Here is a 13,194-nt window from a genome sequence, read left to right as displayed (position 1 = left end):
AATAGGAACATAAAAATACAGCGAAGATGGAGAGAAGTCAGAAATCTGAGCAAACGTCGGGGTTACAGAGGCAGGTAGAAATGGAAGATTTTGGTCATTAGATGATTGTTAAGCGAAGATAGAGAAGGAAAAATCGTCCATTAGAAGGGCGGAATGAAGGTAAGGACAATAGCACTACCGTGGTTTAAGATTTGATGTCTTAAGCGACAATCATGGCAAGGATTCTAGGATTTTAGAGATAGAGATGATAATGGATTTAGTAGGGGTGCACACTGTGGAACTACAATCACAACAAAATTTATTAGGATTGTGGAGGTTGTTAATAAACCTAGAATTAGTAGAAAAGGGACGTTGAAATCTAAAGGGAAAGGAATTCTCTTAGAAAAAAGGTCGAAAGCTATAGTTAATAAACTCAAGCCGACTAATAAGGTGGGGGCATCTACATCGAGGCCGTAAGGAAAAATCCCTTTGATGATGGGTCTAAAATGGGCGCAATTATTTTGGATGATTCTTTATAGCCTATACAATTCCAAGCTATTAGCCCAAATCTAAATAATAAGAAAACCATGTTTGTTAAACTGGGAAACAAAATGAGGACTCTAAACATAAGTGAGGCAGGTGGTTGTGAATCAACAATTGATTTGAAATAGGGAGTGGAGATTGCCATAAATAAACAAATACGAGAAGTTATAGAAGATAGATTGGGTGAAAATTCGAGGCAAGATTCGTCAAAGTTTAAGGGAGACGACCCTTCATTGGTTTCAATGACTCTTGCTATAGAAACCATTCATCATGGACCGAATGAGGAGGTTGACAATGATATCTCCATGTCAGGTGAATCAAATTTGGCGATTAATGAGGCGGATAGTTCTATAATGGATGTCGAAGCTCCTAATAGTTGGATTTCTATTCGTATCTTATCTTTTTTTATAGTTACAGATTTGAATCTAATGTTTTAGAATTGTCAAGGGTGTGGGCACCCATAATTTCATAGTTTTTTTAAGGAATATAAAAGGGAGTCTTGTCCTGATTTTGTTACTTTGTTTGAAACTAGAATCAACGAAGGTAAGGCAGATTTGGTTATCTCTAAGCTGGGTTTTGATAACTCGTCTCATGTTGAAGTAAACAGATTCTCGGATAGCATTTGGATTTTATGGTAGGATGATGTTAGTATGGAAGTTCTTAAAGTTCATAACCAATTTATTCATATGCGTATTAAGAATTAGGGTATTCAGTCACTATTCCTTTACTCTGCTATCTATGCTAGTCCAAAACATACTTAAATGGTACAATTATGGGACCTACTAAGACAATTTGCGGAAGGGGTGGAAAAACCTTGATTACTAGTAGGGGATTTTAACACAATTATGTATAGCGAGAAATGATAAAGAGGTTCTAAATTTGACAAGAAGGGTTGTAATCGGTTTTGTTTACTCGATTTCGAGAATGGGTTGCATAATATGGGTTTTAAAGGTTCATGATTTACTTGGAACAAGGGGACTATTTATCAGAGACTTGATTGAGGACTTTGTAATGATATTTGGCTTTTTTTTGCATCTGGTTCAACTGTGAGACATCTTCATAAACTAAAATTTGACCACCTCTCGATTCATGTTACGACCAATAAGGTGATTGCGGAGAGAGTTGTGCAGCTCTTTCGTTTTCTTACTAGTTGGTTGATGCATCCAAAATTTAAAGACGTGGTCAAGGAATTATGGTGAATGGGTGATAAGGTTATTGGTAATTTAGAGTCTTTCACTCAGTTGGCATAAGCATAGAACAAATTGGTGTTTGAAAATATTTTCTCTTAAAAGAATCGTGCTACACAAGAATTGAAGAAAACCCGATGTGCATTGGAGATAAGAAGTACAAGAAGACGTAGGAATCATGAAGCAGTGGTTTGTTTGGAAATAAAAAATATCCTGAATCAAGAATAAATGTGATACTTCTAAAATTTTAGGAGTGAATGACTTTTAAATAGTGATAGGAAAACAAATTTTTTCTTAGTTTGACTTTAAAGCAGCGGAATCAGAATAGAATCGAGGCGTTGAATATTGATGATATCGGATGGTGCTATGACAAGGAGACTTTGAAGAATCATACAATTGGATATTTTAAAAGTCTATACTCCGTGGAGAAGTATGCGATTGGAAATTCCCTATTAGGGGACAATTTCTAAAAATTACACATTCACTTATCCAAATTCTTGAACCTGAGGTTTCAATGAAGGAAGTTAGCAACTCTATGTTTAGTATGGCACCTTTTAAAGCGCCAAGAATAGATGAGTTTTATGCGAAATTCTTTCAAGCAAATTGGGACATAGTTGGAAGTAGTATGTACAGGATGGTACTTGATGTCTTTTTGGGGCAGCAATTTGATCCCAATATTAATCATACTCTCTTGGTACTTACACCAAAGAAATTTGATGTAGAGTCCATCCAACTATTCAAAACAATCAGCTTATGCAATGTATTGTATAAGGTGATTACAAAAACAATTGTCATCCATCTTCGACAAGTGATGTAAACTCTAGTAAAGCAAAATTAATCAAGCTTTATACCTTCACGTAATATTTTTGACAATATTATTATCGCACAAGAAGCAATTCATACTATGAAAACCACTAAGAGTAAGAAGGGATGGTTGACGGTTAATGTGGATTTAAAGAAAACATATGATAGGGTTCAATGAGATTTTTAGAAGACACATTACAAGACGCAGGTCTGCCTATTACTCTTATCCGTACAATAATGCATTGCGTAACTTCTTCATCCATGCAGTTACTTTGGAATAGAACGTTCACTGGTAGTTTCAAACCAACAATAAGGGTTATACAAGGGGACCCTTTATCACCGTATCTCTTTTGTTTTAGGAATGGATCCCCTTGGTCACTTGATTGAAATTGCAGTTGAGGATGGGAGTTGGGGGCCTTTGTTTCTATCACGCCGAGGGTCTGGCATATCACACTTATTCTTCACTAATAGCCTCATCCTTTTTTGTAAAGTAAACAGGAAAAATGTCGAGTGTCTTTAACATGTATTCAACTCCTTTTGTCATTTCTCTAGACATCATATGAATCATCAGAAAACTCAAGTATTGTTCTTGAATAATGTTTCAGATGATGTCTCCATTATGATTTGCAACATTTTTAGTTTCACAAAAATGAATGATCTAGGGAACTATCTAAGGGTTCCTTTGTTTTACAATTGTGTTGGGGTTGGAACTTTTGGGTTTATTTGGGTAAGGTTTGTAATAGACTTAATGGTTGGGAGGCATGAAACTTTCACTAGCTCGTAGTTTTCTATAGAGTTCAACTCAGTTTAGTAGAAAACCATTATTAGTTAATTGGGAAACTTGTTGCAAATCCTAAACAAATAAAGGCTTGGGTATTTAGATATTGCAATACCAGAATAAACTATTCCTTATGAAGTTGGGATATAAGCTATTGGCTAACACGGAAGAATTCTGGGTTCAGATATTAAGGAACAAGTACAAAGTCCATAGTTTGTTTCTGAACATAATACACCAGAATAATTGTTTGTATATTCAGTGTTCTATATGTGACACCCCTAACCCTTATTTGTCGTCGAAATAGGGTTTCGAAGCATTACCACACGCTTATGTGCCAGGTCGTGTACCTTTCGAAATGGCCTTGCACACTTGTGTGCTAGCCGTGTATCTCACATGCCCGTGTGTCTAGCCGTGTAGACCTAAAATGTGCATTAAACAACAAATTTACTATTTTCTACATGCTTGGGCATTAAACAACTCAAAAACTATTCGTTTAACCTATTCAAAACATGAGCAAATACATTAAAAATATACCAAAACAATCATCTTAGGTGCCTAACCAATGTACCCTCATTGATACCATGTTTATATCATCAAAACATATCATTAATGCATCATTCAAATTAAAATTATAAACATGCCAAAATCCATCAATTTGGCCTAGCTTATATCTATCTAAAACATTAACTTAAATTCACATGCACATATCAAGCTTTGGTTCAATTTACCATACCATACTATGACTTCAAACACAAACACATGTTTAGATATATACCAAACCAACATTACACTTATAACCTCATTACAATCCATCCAAAAAGTAACTATCATTTAGACATCCTAGGTACATGCAGACACAAAAGATAAACATCACCATATTTGAGTTCGGGATCATTGTTGGATGCTAAATCTGTGATCAAAAGAGAAGTACCTAATCTGCGCACATAAAAACAAAACCGTACGCTAAGTAAAACTCAATGATATTTCTATGATTCGAATATTTAAAGACAAGATATTGCAAATATATAATTGAAATATAAACACATATTAATATTTAAAAATCACAACTACCATATGCCAACCCTTTGAATTCATACATAATAGCATATCATTTCATACTATATTCAACTTACACATGCTATCATATTTCATTTGTTTCACAAATATCTCAATTCTTCTCATACTTGCTATATAAATAGCTTTTCACATATCAAACCACATTTCATTTTAACAATTGCTTTATCCATTCCATATCCACTTCATGAATACATAACTCATGGATGTCATTTTCATGCTTCAAAACACTATTCCATTTTCAATTCTCATACAATATCATCCAATATCAATCATAGTACAGCTTTATTTAATTACCCCTATTAGCACGACTCGGACTCGGGTAGATACACGAATCCAACCAACACACCAGTTTGGCACCTAGTGCCTCGTCAGATAAATCCAAAGTAATATGCGCCCAACGCTATATATATTGACACCCAGTGTCTCATTGGTTAAACTGGAGTAAATTGGAACCCAGTGCCTCATCGACTCGAAGTCAAAGAAGTCTCTGAACTCTTCCTATCCTATGGCATGCCATTTATATCCGACTCAGCCCGATACAGTTAATAGGGTTTAATTTCACATTCCAAATACAACCAATATCCAATTATCATATTTGCACATTATCACATTTACACATATATATTCATTTCTATTCAAATAATCAATACATTCATAATATATATATATATATATATATATATATATATCAATTCAATACATTTCAATCAACTTTAATTCAATTTAATATCACAGTGTCAAATACTTACCTCAACCACTTACCATATTCATTAAATCAAAATACAAAATTAGTAACTAGGTTTGGATTATAGAAATACAAATCGTGAATTTCGAGCTATTTGACGTCAATTTTATCTTTCCTCTTTTTAGTCGAGAATTCTAGTACAACGTTAGCTATGGAATTAAAATAATTAAAATTCATCAACGTTAGCTATGGACAATTCAATTTCATATTGAATATTTTAATTTTTACTTAATATTTGCCTAAATTTCAATTTAGTCCTTAAACCGAGACTAATTTTTATTCTTTAGAATTAAGTCTATATTTTTATACAAATTTCACTTTAAACTAAATTTAACTTCCTATTTTCACTTAAACCCTTAAATTTTTAATTTTTTACAATTTAGTCCATATTACTCAAAATTTACAATTTATTTTACAATTTATTCCTTTTTCATTTCTAGCTTAAAACCTATCAATTTAATCCCTAATACTAAAATTATTCAACATTAACAACATTTAAAAGCTTAATAATTGCTAAAATTTTAACATGGCTCGAGTTGCCATAGGTACTGGGATTTCAAAAACATAAAAATTATAAAAAATGACTAAATTGACTAACCAATTGAACTTTAAACCTTAGAAGTCCCTAGGCCGTACGTCTTTCTCCTTTCTTTTTTCTCTTTTTTTTTTTTCTAATTGGTATGTTCTCTTTCTTTATTTCTTTTTTGTTATACTTTAATTTATTATTATAATATGATACATATATATACATTTACTTAATTATTAAGATTTCTTAATATTATAACAATTTTTATAACATAGGTATAATTACTACATTGGCCCTTTGACTAATTTTTAATCTATAATTCAACTTTCATCCTATACGCAATTTAGTCCTTATACCTAATTACTTTTAATTTATGCAAATTCATTTAACTGAAACCTAATTAACAACACAGCTAGCTTCGTAAATATTTATAATAAATATTTACGAGTCCTATTTACAGAAATGAAGTCCCGGGAATGTAATTTTTGACACCTTTGACTATCGGGTCGTTACACTGTAGCTAATATATGGGATGAGGTTAATAAGGTAGTTTTCTGGGTAGTGGGTAATGGCAGCTTGATTAATTTTTGGAGTGACGTTTGGCTCAAGAAAGTGGGCATCATTCGACATCACTACATTAGCCTTGCACCTATTCTCGATTCTATTCGTGTTTGTGATGCTATGGTAGAAGGGATATGAAACGTTCAATAGCTTGTTTCGGTTCTCCTAAAAAAGATAATAGAGTGGATATTGGCATATAACCCTCCATATTTGGAAGTAGGGGAGGACTACTTATCATGGAGATGGCTATCCGGAGGAAAATTCTCTTTATCAGAATCATATAATAATTTAAATAGTATAAGTGGCCCAGTTGGAATGGTAAGTGATGAATTCACATGGAGAATTAAGGCACCACAAAGGGTTCAAATGTTCCTTTAGTTATTAGCCAGAGACCGACTCTTGATGAATGAAGAACGAACCAGGCGAGGTATGTCCCACTTTCCTTACTGTGATTGGTGTGGATTAGGTGTTGAGTTAAGTTTACATGTTGTTAGGGACTTTGGTCTCTCAAGATTGGTATAGAGATTTGTTGTACCTAGAAGCAAATGGGATGTCTTTTTTAGCTTACTGATTGTTAATAAAGATAGTATTGGTTCCTAATATGGTGAATGTCCCATTTTCTTCTTTATCATGACTTGGTTTCTATAGAAGAGTCGAAATGATTCTATTTTCAATCAAATGAGTCATAACAGCCATTCGAACATATCTTTTGTTGGAGCTTGGACAAGGTCTATTTTATTAAAAAGGTGACTGGAAATTGGGCATGTAATTTCATGACAAAAGGTCATTGGCAATTCCTGTATTAGTGATGGGTGAAAGTAAACATTGATGGTTCGGTGTCAACTTTTAAACCAAAAGCAGCCATAGGTTGAGTGGTGAGATGGTTGGATGGTAGCTGGATAGGGGGTTTTGAAATGGTGGTGGGTTTATCAAATATCTTTCAGATTGAAGCCCGAGCACTACTTGAAGGCTTAAAGTTTGCTTGGGCAAAGGGGTACCCTAGAGTGGAGATTGAGAGTGATAATTCAATATTGGTAACCATTATTCAGAATGGTCTAGCAACAAATAAGAACTACAATGAAGTTAAACTCGTTCAAGATTAGTGCCTTAAGAGTTGGGAAGTGAAGTTTTGACAGATACTGAGAGAGAGTAACAGGGTGGCAGATTGTCTCACAAAAGAAGCCAGAGGCGAATGTGAGGAGTTTATTAAACAACGATAACCATTGCGTTTCATATCCCTTGTTTGAGGGTGTCTAGTTTTGATATAATTTTAGCTTAATACCTTTCCTTTTTCACCAAATAAAATAAAATAAAGGAGTTTACATTTTAAGAAGTAATTTTTTGTTTTGTCGTAATATTTTCATGTTTGATTCATAAAATTATCTTATGTTTTTAAATATAGGGATAATAATATCACTTTATCCTTTAGGTAATGTAACTTTATTTTATGACATATTTACCTACTTTTAATCAAAATTTTTCTATTCATTTTATGAATTCTTTTATATGAATAAATTTTAAAATGATTAAAATATGATGTTTTAAATTAATACATTACTAAAAATATCGGTTAACATGTTTAATATAAATAAAATATTAATCTAATTTAAAATGATTTAAAATACTTTTAAATACGAAATAATAAAATAAAAGAAATGGAGATTAATGTATTCAACTAATGGGTAAATCATTTCATATCATATATTTCAATTAATGTTGAAGGAATTAAATTTATTTTTAAAATATAATAAAAACAATTAAGTAAAATATTATTTTTAAAAATATCAAATAATAAAATAATTTATATTTCAGCTAAAATAAATAATATAAGATATTTAATAACATGCTAAATAATATCACATTTAACGAATCAAATTTATGAAATAATTATTAAGGAGATAAGTGAAATATTAAAATAATTATGGGAAGTGTGTGGTTTAATTTATAAAACCATGAATTTGAGAATTCCTAGGTTTTTATGTCTCCTAAACGACAGAAAGTATTGTAAAGAGGAATGGGGTAAGATTGGTTTGACCACAATTTGTCTTAAGCAGTAATTGTAAATCCAAGTCACGTGACTCTTTACAAATCTCTGCATTCAATTTCAAATAAGTCGGTCCATTTTTTTAACTTCAACTTCCAAACTATACACTATATTATACTAAATTTTAATTATAAATACATCTTATCCACAATTCATCAATTTAATTTTTAATATAAAATTACGCATAAAAATTTAAATCTTACTACATATAGGCATTTTATATAAAAATAAGAGAAATAACTTCAAACTAATCATTGATATGATTTTACTATAAATATATTTTAAAAATTGAACAAATTCATCCGGGTTTCTATTAAAGAGGCCCATATATGGGTAGAAGTTGAAGCCCAAGTTTTTTTTATAAAACTGAAGGATGGAGTTTTTGTTATGGTTTTTAATAAATTTGGAATGGGCTAAAGAAAAGGTCAAAAGAAGTTGGGCCACGGCCTCTATTTCATTTTGGGAGCACTGAAATTAAATTTTAAAACTTCAAATTCTCTCTCTATATGTAATATCATATTTTTAAAATTTAGAGCATGTTAAAAGTTAAGTACCACTAAACTTATACTGTAAAATCTTTTAATACATTACTACAATTAAGCATCGAATATTGATTGATTTTATATTTAAACAAAATCATTATTTCACAATTTTATTTTTATTAATATGATATGATTTATTTTATTTTGAATAAAAATTAAAAGATACTAGTTTAAATATTTTAATTTTTAATAAAATGGAAAAAAATATTTTACTTCAAAAATAATATTTTAAAAACAAAACCAAACACTTTAAAAAAATTGATCACATTTATTATATTTTTCTAGATTTATTAAAATATAAAAGACATAAATACCCTCAAAAGAATATTTGCTCCTTTCTAAAAGGAATATACTTTTGGTAAAATCATAATTAAGATAATATCCAGTTAATGGGTGACACCAACTCAAACAATCCCTTAATATCTACCAGATTATGGTACACTCATGATGTGAGTGAAAATATTTATGTAGCAAATTCATAATATATATATATATATATATATATATATATAAATCAAATGGGACTTTAATTGAAAAGATAAAGTTAATACAGTGAAGACCAAAATATTTTGAGTTCAAATATTATAATTCTCATAATGTGTATATATATTTAGGTTTATTAAAATTTTATAATTTTTCTATATTTCTATATATTTTATAATTTTTCTAATTTTTAATAAATTTAAGTATTTTTATATTTTTATTAAAATTTAATAATTTTTATTTTATTATTTTTTTGCCACATGTTACGTCATGGTTGTGACACGTGGTGTCTTTAATTGAAAAGAATTAGGAGTGGTTAACTTTAATGATTAACTGTTAAAGTTAATGGTTAAGAAACCTTTTGATGCATTTTGAAAGTTGAAGTACTCAATTGAGTGTAAAAAAAAAAAAGAAGAAGAAGCTTAATTGCATTATTTGAAAAAGTTTAAAGACATTTTTGATGTATTTTAAAAATTCAAGTACCCAATTGAGTAAAAAATCAACAACTTAATTAGTTTTAAAATAAATTAAATAGCTTTAAAAATAATATTGTTTAAAAGAAGATCAGATTTGAATCCAGTAGTTGAAAATATTGTGTTCCTGGATTTGATAATTTCATAATCGCGCATTATCATTAATTTGGTGGGAGGGAGTTAGTATAAACGGAATGTGTTAATTGCATGTCACTAATATCAAATCTTATGCAGCACATGGGTTGGCATGCACGTGCATTAAAATGTTTTGTCTAAGGTTTCATAAATTTGGTCTGCCATGCACATGCAGATGCATTAGAAATGATATTTTAAATTTAGATTGCATGCATTCCAATTTTAGATGAAATCAAAGTCAATATTTACTTTCATATTTCTTCCATGCCATTGCTTCTATTCCATTCACTCCAATATCATTTCTACAATTTGTATATATAATAGGAAGAGATTTCATTCTTTGTCTTTAATGGCATTGTTGATAAGGATGGAAAATTTGTTTTCTTCAATGTATAGCCTTGATTTTTCTCATGTATAGTTGCTATGGGTAGATTTTATATGCTTCTGCTTTGTATTAATTTAATTTAATTTTATATTCATAATTATATTGTATTTATAATTCTCTTGTATTTATACTTACAAACACTAAAAAAATTATCTTTTAAAATAATTAGATCCATTTGTTACCAAACAACATAGATTTTGCAGCTATGAAACTCAAAATTTTAAAAAGGAAAAAGAAAAAGAAAAAAGTCTAAACTAGAGGTGTTTAGGGTGGGATAGTTACTCAAAGTTTTTAAAAGTTAATTGTATAAATTTAATTCGATCCAATTTAGAAGCTTGCTTTATTACCAGAATTGTTCATGGTTGGGTCGGATTTAAACATTATATTAATATACTATATGTTTGCTCAAGCCCGGCTCAATCCAAAATATGAGCCTAAAATATAGTTTAAACTATTTTAGTTTTATCTAAAAATACTATATTATATCTGTAAATAGTTAATCTAAACTTATTTCAATTTTTTTAAATTTTTAAAAAGTATTTATATTATTTTAGACTTAATAATTTAATAATTTTATTTATTAAAATTATATATATAAGCATCTTAACAATTTTTATCTTTACATAATATAAGATATTATAAACATTGAAAATAGGTCAGTATGCCTTAAATATTTGAGTTCGAGCCTAATTTATATTTTAAATAAGTTTAGTTTTTTTTGCCCAAGCCTATTTTTTAGACCTAATATTTTTGTCAAAACCCTTTCAAATGTCGACAAGTCTTCTAGTTTCAATAGATAATCTAACCCATGAATGGATTTATTTATTACTATAAAAAATTGAATAATATTTTTATACTTAAATATAATAATAAATTGTAATTTAGGCGAAAGCACATCCACTTGAATCAAAATTACCAAAGTTTCCAAGTACACATGAAGACACACAGCTCATGGCCAATTGGATATGCATATATATGCGAAATTTCATAAAGTTGAACTTTAGCAGAGTCGGCGTTCTGTTTGTTATTTTTAAATTATAATAATACACATTATATACTTTTTAAAATGAAACAAACGCATTAATTTATTTTTAAAATTTTAATAGAAAATAATACTCCTTTTTAAAATCAGTGAAAAGAAATTAAAAAATACTACATAAATTTTTTCCTTCCATTTAAAAAATTGATAAACCAAAACCAGTAGAATTCAGTTGAAATTTGTTAAATTATTTATGACCTTTGGTTACACTTCAATTCCTTTTTCTAAGAAATAAAAATAATACTAAATTAATCATTTTTGGTTAAACTACTTAACAAATCCCTGTACTTAGTTTGAAGAGAAAATTAATCTCTCTATAATAAAAAGATGAGAAATTTTATCCTTGCACATTTAATTTTGAAGTAAATAGATAACATAAAACAGCTAATTTAGCCATATATGTCATTTTCTTAAATTAAGGAAATAAGTCGATTTTGGAGAGAGTGTGTGAAAGTGTGTCTAACTCAATCTTCTTCTTCTTCTTCTTCTTCTTTTAATTTTGTTAGGGTTAGGGGTTTTTTAGAAATTAAGGTTTAGGGTTTTAAGAGTGAAACCGTGAAAATTTATAAGTAGATTTGAGGGGTTAGGGATACGATAACGCGTCCTAGAACAAATACATACCATATGTCATACTAGGATAGAACCATTACCTTAGAAACCCATGCTATGGAAGTCAGGTTTCGGGGTGGCAGTGCTTGGTGCGATCATAGGTCGAAGTCTAAGTGGAGGTCCTAGTCGGCAGCCGTAATATGGTCACATGTTCGAGTATAACCGGGGGTCAATTCACGGTTGTTATGCGGTCACAAGTTCAAGCTTTTTGGATACCCGCAAATGATGCCTTATATATACCATACATAAGATTGATGTCATAGTCAAAGGGAAAAACGAAGGGGATTTCCAGTGTAAATTCTATTGTGTATAGAATTTTAAATTACAAATTATTGCATAATTATTATAGAAATTATAAAAGATGAGTTAGGGTAAAATGGTAAATACCCAAGTAGATATTTTAAGGTGCAATATGATGGGTAAAAGTGTAAAGATGGATGGCTTGAGGACTTATTAGCAAATTGACCATTCAATAAAAAGGTGAGGTATTTTAGTGGAAATGTGTAGAAAAGTGGAGAAAAGATTATCATCTTTTCACAACATACCAAACCATCACTCACCCCCCCCAAATCCATTCAACTTTTCTTTTATTTTCTTCCATGTCCTTCTTCTATTGTTGAATCATCCAAGCTTCAAACCTTCATTTTCCTTTGAAATTTCTTTAGTAAAAGCTAAAAAGAAGATTAGTTAGCAACTTTATTTCATGAGGAAACTTCCATAGATGGGTTAAAAGAGATAAATACATGAGTTAGGGTTTTGAGTTTTCAAAGAGTTAAGGTAAGGATGATGGAAACTCTCATAAAATACATGTTTATTTTCATAATCTAGCATAAAAAGTTATTTGATTTTAGTTTTAACTTATAAATGTTATATGTTGTTATGAAATTGAAGAAAAAGAGAAGAAGTTTGAGGAAATAAGTGAATGGAAAGGAAAAAAAGTGGCCAAGGAGTAGAAGAGAAAAAAACTCATCATCCAAATTTTGGTTGTAAGTACTTCAAGTAGTAATTTTGTTTAAGTTATGTTAGTTAGATAATTATCTTAATTAAGTAGTTTAATTACTAAATTAATGATATCATAATAAGTATTTAGTAGGGTAAATAATGTAAATATAATGAATTTTGACTATGGTATACCATTATAGGACGTATTGTATAATGAAAAAGGACTAAATTGAAAGAAATTAAAATATGTTATGATATTATGAATATATGGAAAGTGAGTTTAAATGAAGTGATGTAAAAATTATAGTATTGTATGTGGTAAAAGTGAAGAGAATTTACAAG

The sequence above is a fragment of the Gossypium arboreum genome, chromosome 11 (genome assembly GCF_025698485.1).
Source record: "Gossypium arboreum isolate Shixiya-1 chromosome 11, ASM2569848v2, whole genome shotgun sequence".
Classification (NCBI taxonomy): domain Eukaryota; kingdom Viridiplantae; phylum Streptophyta; class Magnoliopsida; order Malvales; family Malvaceae; genus Gossypium; species Gossypium arboreum.
Note: the sequence above shows the minus strand (reverse complement) of the source record.